At 33.0% G+C, this 19035-nt stretch overlaps 1 protein-coding gene across 2 annotated transcripts in view; it reads left to right on the forward strand.

The window, feature by feature from the left end:
* The window catches only part of LOC106983764 (uncharacterized), a 415282-nt gene that overhangs the window by 220347 nt on the left and 175900 nt on the right, over positions 1 to 19035 (forward strand). The window lies entirely within an intron of this gene.

Raw genomic sequence — 19035 nt, forward strand, 5'->3', positions numbered from 1 at the left:
ATCCTAAAAATTTTTATGGAACCACAAAATATCCCAAATAGTTAAAAAAAAAACTTAAGAAATAAAAGAGCAAATTTGGAGGTATCACAATCCTAGATTTGAATACACACTACAAACCTATAGTATTCAAATAGTATGGTACTGGAACAAAAAGAGACATGTAGATCAATGCAACAAGATAGAGAATCCATAAGTAAACTCATACTTGTATGGTCAATTAATCTATGGTAAAGGAAGCTAGATTACACAATGAATAAAATACATTATTTTTCAATAAGTGGTGCTGGGAAAATAGGACAGCTACATGCCAAAAAAAAAAAAAAGTGGACCAGTTTCTTACACCATACACAAATATAAACTCAAATGGATTAAATAGCTAAGTGTGAAACCTAAAACCATAAAACTCCCAGAAGAAAACATACATTAGTCTCTTGAACCTTGGCTGTAACAACATTTTTCTTGATATATCTTCGCAGATAAGGGAAACAAGGGAAATGAGAAAAAACTACTGGGACTATACCAAAATACAAACTTTTCTCCACAGTGAAGGAAATAATCAACAAAACAAAAAGTGAATCTACTGAATGAGAGATGTTTTCAAATGATATATCTGATAGGGGTTGATATCTAAAATATATATAGAACTTGTACAAGCCAGCACCAGAAAAACAAATGATCCAATTAAAAAATGGGTAGAGGGCCTAAATATATATTTTTCAATGAAGACATACAGATGGTCAACAAACACATGAAAAGTTACTCAACTTCACTAATCATCAGAGAAATGAAAATAAAAACCACAATGAGGTATCACCTTACACCTGTCAGAATGGCTAGTATCAAAGAAACCATCCATACCAAGTGTTGGTGAGGATATGGAGAAAAGGAAACACTCATGCACTGTTGATGGGAATGTAAATTGGTGTACCCACTGTGGAAAACAGTATGGAGAATCCTCAAAAAATTAAAAACGGACATATAATATGGTCCAGTAATTCCACTCCTGGGTATTTACCCAAAGGAAAAAAAAAGCACTATTTTGAAATATATGCATCTCTATGTTTATTGCAGCATTATTTGCAATAGCCAACATATGGAAACAACTTATGTGTTCATTGATAAGTGAATAGATAAAGAATAGGTGCTGTGTGTGTGTGTGTGTGTGTGTGCAATGGAATATTACTCAAACATAAAAAGAATGAGATCCTGCTATTTGTGACAGTATAGATGGTTTCAGAAAGTATCATGCTAAGTAAAATAATTCAGAAGGACAAAGATAAATACCATGTGATTTAACTTACATGTGGAATCTAAAAAAATCAAACAAAAATTGTAGACAAAGGCATAAATACAAAGAACAAACCCATGGTTGCCAGAAGTAAAGTATTTGGGGGATGGGTGAAATAGGTGAAGGTGTTTAAAAGGTACAAACTTCCAGTTATAAAATAAATAAGTCATAGGGATTAAAACTACAGTTTAGGGAGTATAGTCATAATATTGTAATAACATTATATATTGAAAGATAGTAACTACACTTATGGTGAGAATAGCATAATGTATAGGATTTTTAAATACTGTATTCTTCATCTGAATTTATTTTTTTTTACATTTTTTTTGAGAGACAGAGAGAGACAGAGCACAAGTTGGTGAGGGGAAGAGAGAGAATGAGACACAGAAGCCAAAGCAGGCTCAAGGCTCTGAGCTGTCATCACAGAGCCTGGTGTGGGGCTCGAACTCACAAACTGTGAGATCATGACCTGAGCTGCAGTTGGTTGCTTAACCGACTGAGCCACGCAGGTGCCCCATGTTCACCTGAATTTTATATAACATTGTATGTAAAATATACTTTAATTCTTAAATTGTCATTTAAATTTTAATAGGGATTGCATTGAATCTGTATACCTTTTATGTAATGTGGAGATTTTAATAATAATAATTCTCCAATCCAAGAACATAGGATATTTTTTCATTTATTTGTGTCTTCTTCCATTTCTTTCATCAATGTGTTATAGTCTTCAACGTACAGATATTTCACCTCCTTGGTTAAATTATTCCTAAATATTTTATTGGTTTTGATGCTATTGTACACAGGATTATTTTCTTAATTTCTTTTTCAGATAGTTCATTTTTGCTGTATAGAAATTCAATGTATTTTGTGTTTTGATTTCCTATTCTGTGAAATTACTGAATTAATTTATTCTAACAGTTTCTTGGTGGGGTGTTCAGGGTTTTCCATATATATGATCATGCTATTTGAAGAGAAAATTTTTATTTCTTACTTTCCAGTTTGGATGCTTTTTTTCTTTTTCCTAATTACTTTGTCTAGGACTTCTACTACTATGATGAATAGAAGTGGTGTTAGTCGTCACCGTCATCTTATTCCTTATTAGAGGTACACCCTTTAGCATTTCACAGTTTAGTATTATGTTAGCTTTTGTTTGTCACTTATGGCCTTTCTTATGTTTAAGATACTTTCCTTTTGTATCTAACTTTTTTAGAATTTTTATCATGAAGGAATCTCAAATCTTTTACATGCTTTATCTGCATCTATTGAGACTACCATATTATTTTTATCCTTCATTTTGTTAATATGGTATATCATATTATTGATGTATGTGTGTTGAACCATCCTTGTATGCTCGTAATAAATCCTATTTGATCATTGTATATGATTATTTTTAGTTTATTGCTGAGTTCAGTTTGTTAATTTTTGAGGATATTTGTATCTGTTTTCAACACTGATAATGGCCTGTAATTTTCTTTTCTTGTAGTTTCCTTCTATGCCTTTGGTATCAGGCAATGCTGGCTTTCTAAAATGAGTTTGAAAGTGTGTCCCTCTTTTCTATTTTTGGAAAATTTGAGAAGGATGGGTATTAGTTCTTTTTTAAATGTTAGCTAGAGTTCACCAGTAAAGCTGTATAGTCTTGGAATGTTTTTGTTGTTGTTTAGAGCTTTTTGATTACTGATTCAATCTTACTAGTAGTTGTTCTGTTCAAGTTTTCTATCACTTCACTTTCTATCATTTTACCTTTTTTTGATTCAGAATTTAGTTGCTTTGTTTTAACATACATATTTTTCATAATTCTGAAGAAGTTGGTTGTCACAGTTTCTGCCTGTTTTTCAATGTTTCTGAGGTGGGGGGAGACAGAATGTTGAACCTGCCTACTCTGCCATTTTGTTTATCTACACATTAATATGTAAATATTTCCTTTAAAGTGTTTTCCATTATTTCTTTGATATTCTTATTAGAGCCATCCTTTTGGATCAGTTTTTCTGAACTAAAATGTGTAGCATGAACTAAAGCATTTAACATGACTAACAGTGTAAGTACAATTACTTCTTCATATTAAATATTGTGTTCAGTTTTTTAAAAACATTCATAGAGATTTCCAATTAATATGGTAGTCTGAGCTAGTGATAAAGATATTTCATTCTATCACACACCTATAAATGTCAGATACAAATTTTTTAATTCTATATTTGTACTCAAAATAAGGAAAGAAAATTTATATATGCCATATAAAATAGTTAACTCAAAATGAGAATAGAAGTTTAAATATGCAGTTTAAATATGGCCCATGTGTATCTACAAATATAGATCTTAGGTGCTTAGGGAAGAAACCTTACACATAAATATATATAAATGGGAAACTGGAAACAAATACATAAGGTTACAAACCTTAAAGTGTCCGTGTTCATATAATTAGCCTGAAAAATACTCTACCCAACACCCCCAGGAAAACAGCAGAGAAGCTTTTGATTCCCTTTGGGATATTAGTGGAAAGAAATATACCTATAAAAAGTTGTAAACCTAACCTTTTGCCTTGTTCATATGTACAATATAAACTATATAGCCAGTGTGGTATGAGAACAGAAAGCTGAATAACGAACACAAAACATATCTATAAACAGTAAAACCTATTGGATCTTTGCAGAGGTAGTGGTAAAACTAAACTCTAAGGATACCTTCAAAATGAAAGAAATATCAGTTAAATTTAAGGTGTTTAAGAAGTTTAGGATAACCACACCAGGATGTTTTTCTTTGTGAGGGAGGTGCTATGATCATCAAAGACAAAAAGTATTAACATATCTTCCTCTCCTGTGCTTCCTGATATCTGAGGTATTTCTTCCCTGGGTGAAAAGTTGTTGCTCTCCTTCCACTGCTATAAATATTCCAGCACCTATAAAACAGAAAACAATTTATTGCCTATTTGACTATAAAATTTGGTCAATATGTATGTGACCATTCCCATGGACTTCACTAAAATAACATTAGTTGATATACAAGACCTTCATCCTTACTCCCCCAGAAAACCTTGTCTCTATCAGTGACCCAGCTTTATCACCAAAACTGTGAAGAAGCTGTCAGGGTTTAAACTACTTGCAAACTAACCATTTAACCTGTCACAGCTTTATGGATTCCAGCAGAAGTTATAAGACCCCTTATCAGAGATAATGGACTTTATTACTCACAGGAATAGCAGTATCCAGGGTATCATCATTTCCTTGGGGAAGTCCCTGAACCCCAATTCTCACAGCATAATATGAAGAGAGTCAGTAGACAACTACACACAAAGTGGATTGTACTACAAAAAAAGACCTGAGTTTAAACAAGACCTAAACAAGAGTTTAAACAAGACCTATCTTCATGATAGGAAGTAAGCATGTCTGTTGTCTATGACAGAATTATAGACTATTTATGAAAGGGGATTTGCTGTATTAGCATTCTTGTGAAGATCATGTAGAGCCTCTGCTCACAAAAATGCACACACATGAGAGATACATGGAAAATTGCCTCATAACAGTTGACATTCCTACAAATGAAAATAATAGATCATGAAAATCATTATAAATTTAGAATGCTTAAAATGATTAAAATTATTTAAAAAAACATATATAAGTAGAGAACAAGTAAAAAAAAAAATAGGGATATCCGAAAAAGAACCAAATAGTATTTTGAGAAAAGAAACTTTTAGTAATTGAAATGTTAGCATTTATAGGATGATGTAAAAGCATATTAAAAACATCTAAAGATGAAATAATCAAGAATGAATTATGTAGAAAGATATGAAAATTAGGAAAGAGGTTAAAATGGGTATAGTTTAATAAGAAGTTTCAACATGTATCTAATTTAGGGTACCCAAAGGTGAAAACAAAGAAAATGGAAATGAAGCAGTATTTGAAAATACACTGTTTAAAAAGTATACAGAACTGACAAAGGTTGAATCCTTAGATCCAGGAAACCAAGCATATCCTCAATAGAATAAAGCAAAATAAACAGAAAAAAAGAACTACATGCATACCATCATGAGGAATAATGAAATTCCATACCATTAAAAAGAAATAAATGAATTTGAATGTATATTTTAGATATTAAGATAGATCAATTCATCCATTGATGGACATTTGGGCTCTTTCCATACTTTGGCTATTATCAATAGTGCTGCCGTAAACATTGGGGAGCATGTGCCCCTTTGAAACAGCACACTTATATCCCTTGGATAAACACCTGGTAGTGCAATTGCTGAGTCATAGGGTAGTTCTATTTTTAATTTTTTGCGGAACCTCTGTGCTGTTTTCCAGAGTGGCTGCACCAGTTTGCATTCCCACCAGCAGTGCAAAAGAGATCCTTTCTCTGCATCCTCGCCAACATCTGTTGTTGCCTGAGTTATTGTTAGCCATTCTGACAGGTGTAAGGTGGTATCTCATTGGGGTTTTGATTTGTATTTCCCTGATGATGAGTGATGTGGAGCATTTTTTCATCTGTCTGTGAGCCGTCTGAATGTCTTCTTTGGAGAATTGTCTATTCATGTCTGTTGCCAATTTTTTCACTGGATTATTTGGTTTTTGGGTGTTGAGTTTGATAAGTTCTTTATAGATTTTGGATACTAACCTTTTATCTCATATGTCGTTTACAAATTTCTTCTGCCATTCCGTCATTGCCGTTTGGTTTTGCTGATTGTTTCCTTCGCCCTGTGGAAGATTTTTACTTTGATATGGTCCCAATAGATCATTTTTGCTTTTGTTTCCCTTGCCTCCAGAGATGTGTTGAGTAAGAAGTTGCTGCGGCCAAAGTCAAAGAGGTTTTTGCCTGCTTTTTTCTTGAGGATTTTGATGGCTTCCTGTCTTACATTTAGGTCTTTCATCCATTTTGAGTTTATTTTTGTGTATGGTGTAAGAAGGTGGTCCAAATCCATTTTTCTGAACCCTTCGGCACCATTTTCTGAAGAGACTGTCTTTGTTCCACTGGATATTCATTCCTGCTTTGTCAAAGATTAGTTGGCCATACGTTTGTGGGTCCATTTCTGGATTCTGGATTCTGTTCCATTGATCTGAGTGTCTGTTTTTGTGCCAGTATCATACTGTCTTGATGATTACCCCTTTGTAATACATCTTGAAGTTTGGAATTGTGATGCCTCCAGCTTTGGTTTTCTTTTTTAGGATTTCTTTGGCTATTCGGAGTCTTTTCTGGTTCTATACAAGTTTTAGGATTGTTTGTTCTAGCTCTGTGAAGAATTCTTGTGTTATTTTGATAGACACTGCATTGAATATGTAGACTGCTTTGGGTAGTATCAACATTTTCGCAATATTTGTTCTTCCAATCCATGAGCATGGAATATTTTTCCATTTTTTTGTGTCTTCTTCAATTTCTTTTATAGGCTTTCTATAGGTTTCAGTGCATAGATTTTTCACCTCTTTGGCTATGTTTATTTCTAGGTATTTTATGGTTTTTGGTGCAATTGTAAATGGGATTGGTGCCTTGATTTTCTTTCTTTTGCTTCATTATTGGTGTATAGGAATGCAACTGATTTCTGTGCATTGATTTTATATCCTGTGATTTTGCTGAATTCATGGATCAGTTCTAGCAGTTTTTTGGTGGAATCTCTTGGGTTTTCCATATAGAATATCATGTCATCTGCAAAGAATGAAAGTGTGACTTCCTCCTGGTCGATTTGGATGCCTTTTATTCCTTTGTGTTGTCTGATTGCTGAGGCTAAGACTTCCAATACTATGTTGAATAACAGTGGTGAGAGTGGACATCCCTGTCTTGTTCCTGACCCTGGGAGAAAGCTCTCAGTTTTTCTCCATTGAAGATGATATTAGTGGTGGGTCTTTCATACATGACTTTTATGATTTTAAGATACAATCCTTCTATCCAAAAATTCTTGAGGGTTTTTATCAAGAAAGTATGCTGTGTGGAGTATTACTTGGAAATCAAAAAGAATGAAATCTTGCCACTTGCAACTACGCAGATGGAACTAGAAGCTACTATCCTAAGTGAAATTAGCCAGTCAGAGAAAGACAAATATCATACAACTTCACTCATATGAGGAATTTAAGATACGAAACAGATGAATATAAGGTAAGGGAGAAAAAATTATATAAAAACAAGGAGGGGAACAAAACATAAGAGACTGTTAAATACAGAGAGCAAACTGAGGGTTGCTGGAGGGCTTGTGGGTGGGGGGATGGGCTAAATGGGTAAGGAACATTTAGGGAAGACACTTTTTGGGAGGAGAACTGGGTGTTATACATAAGGGATGAATCACTGGAATCTACTCCTGAAATCACTGTAGCAGTATATGCTAACTAACTTGGATGTAAATTTAAAAAATAAATTTAAAAAAAGGAATCAAAGGAAAAAAAGAACTACAGATAAATGACAGAGTAATAGCCATCTTATCACCAAAACAGCATACCAGAAGATAATCAAATATCTTATTTTCTGACAAAATTGTGTGTAAACTTAGAATTATTTAACTTAAAGAAGACAAAATATTTCCTCAAAATATTTTCAGAAAAATATTGTAGAAGTTTTCTATTCACATTCCTTCACTGAAAACTAATTAAAGGAATCTTTAAGAAAGAAATAGGAAGCAAGAAAGTATGGTAAAGGAACAAGCTAGTGATAGCTGGTACCAGAAAAAAAAAACCTACAAAACCTGGATTAAATGTATAAAATAACTAGAATCATTAAAAAACAAGCAAAGGTACAATGTTGAGTGAAAGAAAACACATTAAGTGAGCCCAGAATTTACCCTGGATTTTCCCCTGAGGGTGGTTTCAAAACCACAGTTCAGAGAAATAGAGGAGAAATACAGGATAGCACCCCACTGGGAAGATAATTTCAGGGCCAGCATGGTAGTTGGACTTAGAGTAAGAGGTGATTCCAAGAAAGAAAATAGACACAAAGAGAGAGCTATGAAAATATGAATAAAAGTTCCCTTGCTTATTTAACCAATTTCTAGGCATTGCATTTTCAGAGTAAGATTCTGGTGTGGTAGGTCTATCAGAAAACAGGTGTTAGGCTGGAATCCTTGAGAGATATTTCAGAAACTGCACAGTTCTTGGGAGATAGAGGCTTGAGTTTAGGCAATACCAAGGTATTATTAACAACCATAGTCTTCGGTTTTAAACCTCAGAATGGCCCTATTTTATGATTAAGGGCCACTTTCCAAGATAATTATCTTGAATAAAGTCTAACTAAGTTTCAATGGGATCAAGGTGGTTCAAGGTAATTTGCCTGCCGTGATATTATATAACATCCTCTAGAGGAAAATAACATAATTCATAGTGTCTGCAATGTATAATCTACAATATCTGAAATATAATAAAATTTACTAGATATACAAATATACAAGAAAATTATTAATAAGAAAAAAGAAATATTCAATAGCAGTATATCAGAAAGCATCTAGATATTAGGGTTATTGTAAAAGGGCTTCAAAATAATTGTGATTATTATATTAAAGTGCTATGGGAAAGTGGGTGATGGGCATTGAGGAGGGCACCTGTTGGGATGAGCACTGGGTGTTGTATGGAAACCAATTTGACGATAAATTTCATATAAAAAATAAAATAAAATAGAGTTGAAAGCAGAAGTAAATAAAATAAAATAAAGTGCTATGGGCTGAATGTGTTCCCCAAAACCCATATGCTGAAACCCTAATACCAAATGTGGTGACATTTGGGGATGAGACCTTTGGGAAGTAATTTGGTTTAGATGGAGTCATGAGTGTGAAGGCCCCATGATGGTATTTGTGCACTTATAAGGGGATGAAATGACCAGACCTCTCTATATATCTCTCTCTGCCATGTGAGGATAGACATCAAATGGCTGTCTTCAGGCCAGGAAAGGGTCGTTTATTAGGAATGGAATTGGCCATCTCTTTGATCTTGGATTTCGTAGCCTCCAGAACTATGAAAAATAAATGCTTGTTTTTTTAATCCCAATCTATGGAATCTGTTACAGTAGACCAGGCTATTGAATATATACAGATAATGGACAAAAAGACAAAATGCATAAGAAGATGGATAATTACCAAAAGTAATTAGAATGTATAAAAATAGATACTTGCACATTTTATTATATAACTGCAAAATATGATATCAGAAATTATAAGCTACTTAGATAAGTTCAATAGTAGATAACATTAGTGAATTTGGAAGATTTGTCAATTGAAAACAATCTAAACTAAAGCACTGGAAAAAAAAGAATGGAAAAATGAGAATAGAGCATGTATGACATGCCTAAACCTTCTAACATACATGTAATTCGTATTCCAAATGGAAAGTATAGAGAGAATGGGGCAGGAAAATCATTTAAATAAATAATGACCAAGAATATTTTTTCAAATGTGATGAAATACATAAAACCACAGATTAAAGAAGTTCATCAGACCACCAGCAGGATGTTTATAAACAAACAAAACTTTACCCACACACATCACAGTCAAATCACTCAAGTTATTGAAAAATCAAAAACAGAAAAAAATGTTACAATCATCTGGAGAAAGAAAACATTCTTCAAAAAAAAAAAAAACATAATAAGATTGATAGCTGGCTTTTCAGCACAAGCCATGGAAGCCAAATGTGAGATGACAAAATATTCTTATTTCCCCTGGACTAAAGGAGGTACCAGGAAGCAACACTTTCAACTTTAAAATTGAAACAGTTCCCAGAAAACCAGAATGATTGTTCACCCTAGCCAGAAGAAAATATTATGATATCTTTAAAATAGTGAAAGGCGAAAGTCCATGCCAATTTATATTCTACACAGCAAATATATTCTCCTATTCTGTCGGTTGCCTTTTAGTTTTGCTGATTGTTTCCTTCGCTGTGCAGAAGCTTTTTATTTTGATGAGGTCCCAATAGTTCATTTTTGCTTTTATTTCCCTTGCCTCCGGAGACATGTTCAGTAAGAAGTTGCTGAGGCCAAGATCAAAGAGGGTTTTGCCTGCTTTCTCCTCGAGGATTTTGATGGCTTCCTGTCTCACATTGAGGTCTTTCATCCATTTTGAGTTTATTTTTGTGTATGGTGTAAGAAAGTGGTCCAGGTTCATTCTTCTGCATGTCGCTGTCCAGTTTCCCAGCACCAGTTGCTGAAGAGAGTGTCTTTATTCCATTGGATATTCTTTCCTGCTTTGTCAAAGACTAGTTGGCCATACATTTGTGGATCCATTTCTGGGTTCTCTATTCTGTTCCATTGATCTGTCTGCTCTTGTACCAGTACCATACTGTCTTGATGATTACAGCTTTGTAGTATAGCTTGAAGTCTGGGATTGTGATGCCTCCTGCTTTGGTTTTCTTTTTCAAGATTGCTTTGGCTATTTGTGGTCTTTTCAGGTTCCATACAAATTTTAGGATTATTTGTTCTAGCTCTGTGAAGAATGCTGTGTTACTTTGATAGGGATTGCATTGAATATGTGGATTGCTTTGGGTAGTATCGATATTTTAACAATATTTGTTCTTCCTATCCAGGAGCATGTTATCTTTTTCCATTTTTTTTCTGTCATCTTCAATTTCTTTCATAAGCTTTCTATAGTTTTCAGTGTATACATTTGTCACCTCTTTGGTTAGATTTACTCCTAGATATTTTATGTTTTTTTGTGCAACTGTAAATGGGATTGATTCCTTGATTTCACTTTCTTTTGCTTCATTATTGGTGTATAGGAATGCAACCGATTTCTGTGCATTGATTTTATATCCTGAAACTTTGCTGAATTCATGAATCAGTTTAGCATTTATTGGTGGAATATTTTGAGTTTTCCATATAGAGTATCACGTCATATGTGGATGGAACTGGAGGGTGTTATTGCTAAGTGAAATTAGTCAGAGAAAGACAAAAATCATATGACTTCACTCATATGAGGACTTTAAGAGACAAAACAGGTGAACATAAAGGAAGGGAAACAAAAATAATATAAAAACATGGAGGGGGACAAAACAGAAGAGACTCATAAATATGGAGAACAAATTGAGTGTTGCTGGAGGGATTGTGGGAAGGGGGATGGGCTAAATGGGTAAGAGGCACTAAGGAATCTATTCCTGAAATCATTGTTGCACTGTATGCTAATTTCGATGTAAATTTTAAAAAATAAAAAAAGAAAATTAAAAAAAAGAAAACAGATGAACATATGGGAAGAAACAAAAAGAGATTGAGAGGGAAGCAAACCATAAGAGACTCTTAACTGTAGAGAACAAACTGAAGGTTGATGTAGGGAAGTGGGTGGGGCGTGGGCTAACTGGGTGTTAGGTATTAAGGAGGGTATGTGTCGTGATTAGCACTGGGAGATATATGTAAGTGATAAATCACTAAATTCTACGCCTGAAGCCGATTTTATCATATATGTTAACTAACTAGAATTTAAACAAACACTTGAAAAAATGAGGGCAAAATGAAAATATTTTAATAAGAATAAATGCTGAAAGAATTTGTTACAAGAGACTTGCACTAGGATTAGTGAAGTTTTTCTACCTAAAGGAGGATTATCTCAGATGAAAGTAAAAACTTGAAATAAGTAATGAATAGTCCCAGAAATGGTAAATGTGTTTGTAGGATATAAATGAATACCGTCTGTATAAAATAAAAACAACTATCAATGATTTATAAATGGTATAACATTTATAATAGTAAAAAATTACAAGGATGCAGCCCTTTTAGTGAAATGCTAGGCATTACTTAAGAAGCAGTGAAATTACTAATTTAATTTGCACTGAAATAAATCAGACACATATTTTAATTTCTAGTGCAAGACATTAAATTTTTTGGTCTGAGAAATATTTATACCTTTAAAAAATATTTTATTTTTTATTTTTTAAATGCTTTTATTTATTTGTGAGAGAGAAACAGAGTGTGAGTGGGGGAGGAGCAGAGAGAGAGGGAGACACACAATCTGAAGCAGGCTCCAGGCACTGAGCTGTCAGCACAGAGCCCGACGTGGGGCTCAAACTCACAAACCGCAAGATCATGACCTGAGCCAAAGTCAGACGCTCAACCGACTGAGCCACCCAGGTGCCCCACCTTTAAAATTATTTTAGACTGCAATGAGACTCCTGCTGCTTAAAGTAATGGCCTTACAAAGAAGAGGTCATATAGTGACCAAGGCCTGGCACTTCAGGGAGTGTCTCCAGTGTGTGCTGCATGCACTCTGCTGTTGTAGATTGGATGCTATATCTCAGGCCAGTTGTCTGCAGAGGCTCTTCTTGCCTGCTATAGCCAGTGTTTGGTCCCTGGCATGAATGTGGTGAGTTATAACTAGGTGTGCTCTGGTCTCCTTGTGAAATGAGAACTGACACCAACTCCAACAGAATTGAGGTCCTGAATAAATCTCTGGTCATGAGAAATGGTGTGGATGTTGTTTGTGCTGGTCTTCTAGGGGAGGGGCCCATCACACTGGTACTAAGGCAAGCTTGACTGAAAAGTGTGGTCCCACTGGAGCACAGAAGAATTATACAGCCTAATAAACTTTAGGAATTCAGTGATTTCATCAAACATGATAACATTCATACTATAGGAGTCCCAGAAGAAGAAGAGAGAGAAAAGAGGGCAGAAAAAATTTTAAGAAATTATTGAAGAAAGCTTCTCTGATTTGGGGAATGAAACAGACATTCAGACCTAGAAAGCACAAACTCCCTTCAAAATAAACAAAAGTCCAACACCAAGACATATTGCAATTAATTTTCAAAATATAGTGATAAAGAAAAAATCTTAAAAGGAGCAAGACAAAAGTAGTTCTTAATTTACAAGGGAAAACCAATAAGGCTAGCTGAAGATTTCTCAACAGACACTTGGCAAGCCAGAAGGAAGTGGCACAATATATTCAATGTGATGAATTCGGAAAATCTGCACCCAAGAAGACTCTAACCAGCAAGACTATAATTCAGAATATAAGAAGAGATAAAAAGAGTTCCCAGACAAACAAAACTAAAAAGAGTTCATGACCACTAAACCAGCCCTGCAAGAAATATTAAAGAGGATTCTTTGAGTTGAAAGAGAGACCAAAAGTAAAAAAGATGAGAAAATGTCAGAGAAAATCTCTAGATGGCAAAACAGGTAATAAAATGAAAATAAATGCATATCTATCAATAATTACTTTGAATGTAAATGGACTAAATGCTCCAATCAAAAGACATAGGATGTCAGAATTGATTTAAAAAAAATCCATGTATATGCTGCCTACAAGAGACTCATTTTACACTTAAAGACACCTGCAGTTTGAAAATTGCAGGGGGAGATACATTTATCATGCAAATGGATGTCACAAGAAAGTTGAAGTAGAAATACTTATATCATAAAACTAGACTCTATTTCTCTTGTATTATTTTTATCCTGCTTTGATATCAGGGTAGTACTGGCCACTTGGAATGATTTTGAATGTGTTCCCTATATTCCATTATTTGTATAGTTTTGATAAAGATTGTCATTAATTATTATTTTTAAAATATTTGGTAGAATTCAACAATGAAACCATATGGTCTTGGGCTTTTCTGTGCTGGGAGTTTTTGATTCATAATGCAAACTTCATTTCTGTTATTGATCTAGGATTTCCCATTTCTTGGATTCAAGATTCATGATTCAATCTTGGTAACTTGTGTGTCTTTAGGAGTTACCTGTGTTTTCTTTTTCCTAAGTTATCTGATGTTTTTAGTATGTAATTGTTTATAGTAATCTGTTATCACACTGTGTATTTCTGTGATTATCTGTTGAATTGTTTCTCTTTCATTTCTCATTTTTGTTTTTGAATCTTCTCTTTTTTTTCTTAGATAATGTATTATGTTATTATTTATTCTGGTCTCATATTGATTTCTGATTTTTCTTTTTTATTTAAAGTTTTTATTTATATTTTAGTTAACATATATGGGAAAATTGGTCTCAGGTGTAGAATTTAGTGATCCATCATTTACATACAACACCCAGTGCTCATCACAGCATGTGATCTCTTTAACCATCAACCATTAGCCCATCTCCTGACCACCTCCCTCCATCAACCCTCAGTTTGTTCTTTATACTTAAGAGTCTCTCATGGTTTGCTTCCCTCTTTCTCTCCTTTTTCCCCTTCCTCTATGTTCATTTGTTTTATTTCTTAAACCACTTCACACTTGTCAGGATGGCTAAAATTAGCAACACAAGAAAAAACAGATGTTGGCCAGGATGCAGAAAAAGTTGAACCCTCTTACACTGTTGGTGGGGATGCAAACTGCTGCAGCCACTCTGAAAAACAGTATGGAGGTTCCTCAAAGAGTTAAAAATAGAACTACCCTATGACCCAGCAATTACACTACTAGGTATTTAAACAAAGCATACAAAAATACTGATTCAAAGGGGCACATGCACCCCAATGTTTATAGCAACATTACCAACAATAGCCAAATTATGGAGAGAGTCCACATGTCCATCGACTGATGAGTGGATGAAGATATGTATATATATATATAATGGAATATTACTCAGATATCAAAAACGATGATATCTTGTCATTTGCAACAACATGGATGGAGCTAAAGTGGATTATGCTAAGTGAAATAAGTCAGTCAGATAAAGAAAAATACCATATGACTTCATTCATATTTCTCATTTTTCTTTGTTATTTCTTTCCTCTACTAAATCTCAGCTAGCTTTCTTCTTTTTCTAGTTCCTGGTGGTGTAATGATAAGTTGTTTAATTGAACTATTTTTCTTAATGTAATCATTTACAGCATAAATTTCACTCTACCATTTGCTTTTGCTGCACTACATAAGTTTTGGAATACTGTGTTTCCTTTCTTCTTTGTTTTGAGACATATTTTGATTTGCTGTTTGATTTGTTATTTGGCTTCTTGCTTGTACAGTAGTTTGTTGTTTAATATATACATATTATATATTTAATATTTACATTGTAGTTTTTCCAGCTTTGTTTATTGTTGATATTTAATTTTGTACCATTGTGGTTGAAAAATATACTTGACAAGATTATAGCCTTCTTAAAATTGTAGTATTTGTTATTTCCTGTTTATGTGATTTAATCAGGGGATTCTTCTGTGTATACTTGAAGAAAATGTGTATTCTGTTTTTTTTGGATGGAATGTTTTATATATATATTTTAGAACTGTGTATTAAGAATTATGATTCAAGTAAAAAATGCTCTTTCTGAAAATAATAACTAATGGAGGATATTCATTTATAGTAAAGCTTATCAAAGAGGAGGTTGGTGATGGGTGAAATAGGTGAAGGAGATTAAGAGTATACTTATGATGAGCACTGAGTTATGATAGATAGAATTGTTTAATCATTGTATCGTAAACATGGAACTAATATAACATTGTATGTTAGCTATACTGGAATTAAAATTTAAAAATTAATAAAAAATAAAATATATTTAGAAAAAAATTCACACTAATAAACTGTTAAACACATTATTTTTAATGTTGTAATAAACCCATTACTTGTTAAAATAAAGATCTTGTTTTTAAAAAATAAGTATTTCTAAAACAAAAAAATAAGAATTATATTTTGTATATTTTTCAAACCCTTTTAATTATGATTTAATAGAAGATAGTTCGATATTCATATTCTGCATTTAATATGTTGTCATATTACATGGCATAAAACTCTGGAGTGCCCCATTCTATACTAATGAGTAAGGAAAGCAAATAAGTCAAATACTCTCATTATTATGAAAATAATTTTGACCTAATGTACCCCTGAAAGATCTTGAAGACACACAGTTTCCCAAACCACACTTGACAAGCTTACACTACAATAAGGATGGAAATAATATTAAAGGAAACATTATTTGTTTCTGTAACTAACATAATTAATGTAACATTGTGTGTAAATTATCCTCAAATTTAAAAAAAAAGAATAAGTCAAAACATTATATATGAGAAAAATGGAATAGTGCAATAATTAATCCCAAAAAAATCCTCCAAGAAATTGGAATAAAGAAACAAATAACAGATAAAATACAGACCAAACAAATGCTATAAAACTTATTGATATAAACACAATTATATCAGCAATTACCTTAAATGTAAATAGTTTAACACACCATTTAAAAGACAAATATTTTAAGAATGTATTAAAAGTAGACCTAAATTATGTTCATAAGAGGTACACTTTACATATGTGGATACAGAAGATAGAAATTGAAAAGATGGAAAATATGTAACATGTAGAACTGATACTAAGTGGTGTTCAACCAAAGAGGCAAAAGTGCTGTATTACTGAAAAGTAGAAAATGCTGATGAAATAAATTGAACATGACACAGAGAAATGGGAAGATATTCTGTGCTCATGGATTGGAAGAACAAATATTATTAAAATGTCTATATTACCCAAAGTAATCTCCACATTTAATGTAATCCCTATCACAATACCACCAGCATTTTGCACAGAGCAAGAACAAACAATCCTAAAACTTGTATGGAACCATAAAGATCCTGAAGACCCACAAGAACCTTGAATATGAAAAGAAAATCCGGAGGCATCACAATTCCAGACTTCAAATTATATTACAAATCCGTAGTGATCAAAACCGTATGGTAATGACAGAAAAATAGGCACATAGATCAATGGAACAGAATAGAAAACCCAGAAATGAAACTATATGTTCAGTTAATCTTTGACAAGTAGGAGGGAAGAATATCCAATGGGAAAAAGAATGTCTTTTCAAAAAAAGGTGTTGGGAAAACTGGACAGCAACATGTAAAAGAATGAAGCTAGACCATTTTCTTACACCATACCCAAAAATAGATTCAAAATGGGTGAAAGACCTAAATGTGAGACAGGAAACCATTAACATCCTAAAGAATACAGAGAGTAACCTCTTTGATATTTGGCCATAGCAACTTCTTACAAGATATGTGTCCTGAGGCAAGGGAAACAAATGTAAAAATAAACTATTGGGACTTCATCAAAATAAAAAACTTCTACACAGTGAAGGAAATAATCAACAAAACTAAAAGGCAACCTACAAAATGGGAGAAAGTATTTGAAAATGGCATAACTGATAAAGGAATAATATTCATAATATATAAACTTATAAAACTCAACACCCAAAAAATGAATAATCCAATTAAAAATGGGTAGAAGACATGAATAGACATTTTTCCAAAGAAGACACTCAGGTGGCCAACAGACACATGAAAAGATGATAAACATCTTTGGTTATCGGGAAATAACAAATCAAAACTACAAGAAGATATCACCTCACACCTGTCAGGATGGTTAAAATTCACAACAGAAAAAAGAACACATGTTGGTGAGGATGTGGAGAAAGGATAACCCTGTTGAATTATTGATGGGAATGCAAACTTGTGCAGCCACTCTAGAAAACAGTATGGAGGTTCCTGAAAAAGTTAAAAATAGAATTTACCCTGTGATCCAGCAATTGCATTACTAGGTACTTACTTAAAGGATACAAAAATACAGATTCAAATGGATACATATACCCTGATGTTTAGAGCAGCATTATCTACAATAGCCAAATTATGGGAAGAGCCCAAATGTCCATTGACTGATGAATGGATAAAGAGGAGTTGGTATAGATATACAATGGAATAGGAGTTGGTATAGATATAGAATGGAATATTACCCAGCCACAAAAAAATGAAATATTACCATTTGCAACAATGTTTATGGAGCTATAGAGCATTATGTTAAGCAAAATAAGGCAGTCGGGGAAAGACAAGTACTATAGGATTTCACTCATATGTGGAATTTCAGAAACAAAACAAATGAGCATAGGGAAAAAAGGAGAGAGAGAGAGAAGCCAAGAAGTGGACCCTTAACTTTAGAGAAAAAAACTGTTACCAGATAGGAGGTGGGTAGGAAGATAAGTTAAATAGGTTATTGGGATTAAGGTGTGCCCTTGTGATGAGCACAGGGTGTTGTCTGTGAGTGTTGAATCACTAAATTGTAGAACTGAAACTAATATTACACTGTCTGTTAACTAACTGGAATTGAAATGAAAACTTAAAAAAATCAAGAGATGTTCATCCTACATGACTCTTACGGATAATATAAAGACTAAAAAAAAAAAAGCCAGAGACAAAGGAATTGTGCTATATGTTTTCATTTGTATGAGCTTTGAAGTAGACAAAAATGATTGATTATGCAATAGAATATTGCTTACCACTTAGAGTATAGACTGGAAAGGAGCATAAGAGAACCTTATGAAATGCTGGATAGTTTCTGTATTCATAATTTTGTTGTGATTATGCAGGTATGTACATATGTAAAGATATCATATATATACATATATATGTGTGTGTATGTATATATATATATATATATATATATTTATATATATATATTTATATATATGGCACTTGTATGTTATCTGTTGTAATATAAATAAACAAATTTCTTAAAAAGAAACTCTGGCAGGAAAATGATAAAACATATCATTCATTTTATAATATTTGAGAGCTAAGACTAATTTTGCCAGTTTAATATATGGAACTGAAATATTGGACCATGATAATATAAAAGGTGGAAGAGAGGAGATTAGAGTATAAAGGTTTTAAAGTCATTTTAGTGATCATAGGAGGATATAGGTATTGATTAGATTATTTTCTATGCATTTTAAAACTTAGGTTCAGATACATGCATAGAATGTGTTATGTCATGATCAATAGAGTAGAAAATTAAGAAAAAAATTAATAGAATGTAGAAAAGATGGATGAAAGGAGGACACAAAAATGGGGTACATAGAAGACAAAATAAGATGGTAGAAAAAATCCAAATTATCATAATTACAATAAATATAAATTG

This window comes from Acinonyx jubatus, chromosome X (assembly GCF_027475565.1).
Source record: "Acinonyx jubatus isolate Ajub_Pintada_27869175 chromosome X, VMU_Ajub_asm_v1.0, whole genome shotgun sequence".
NCBI lineage: Eukaryota > Metazoa > Chordata > Mammalia > Carnivora > Felidae > Acinonyx > Acinonyx jubatus.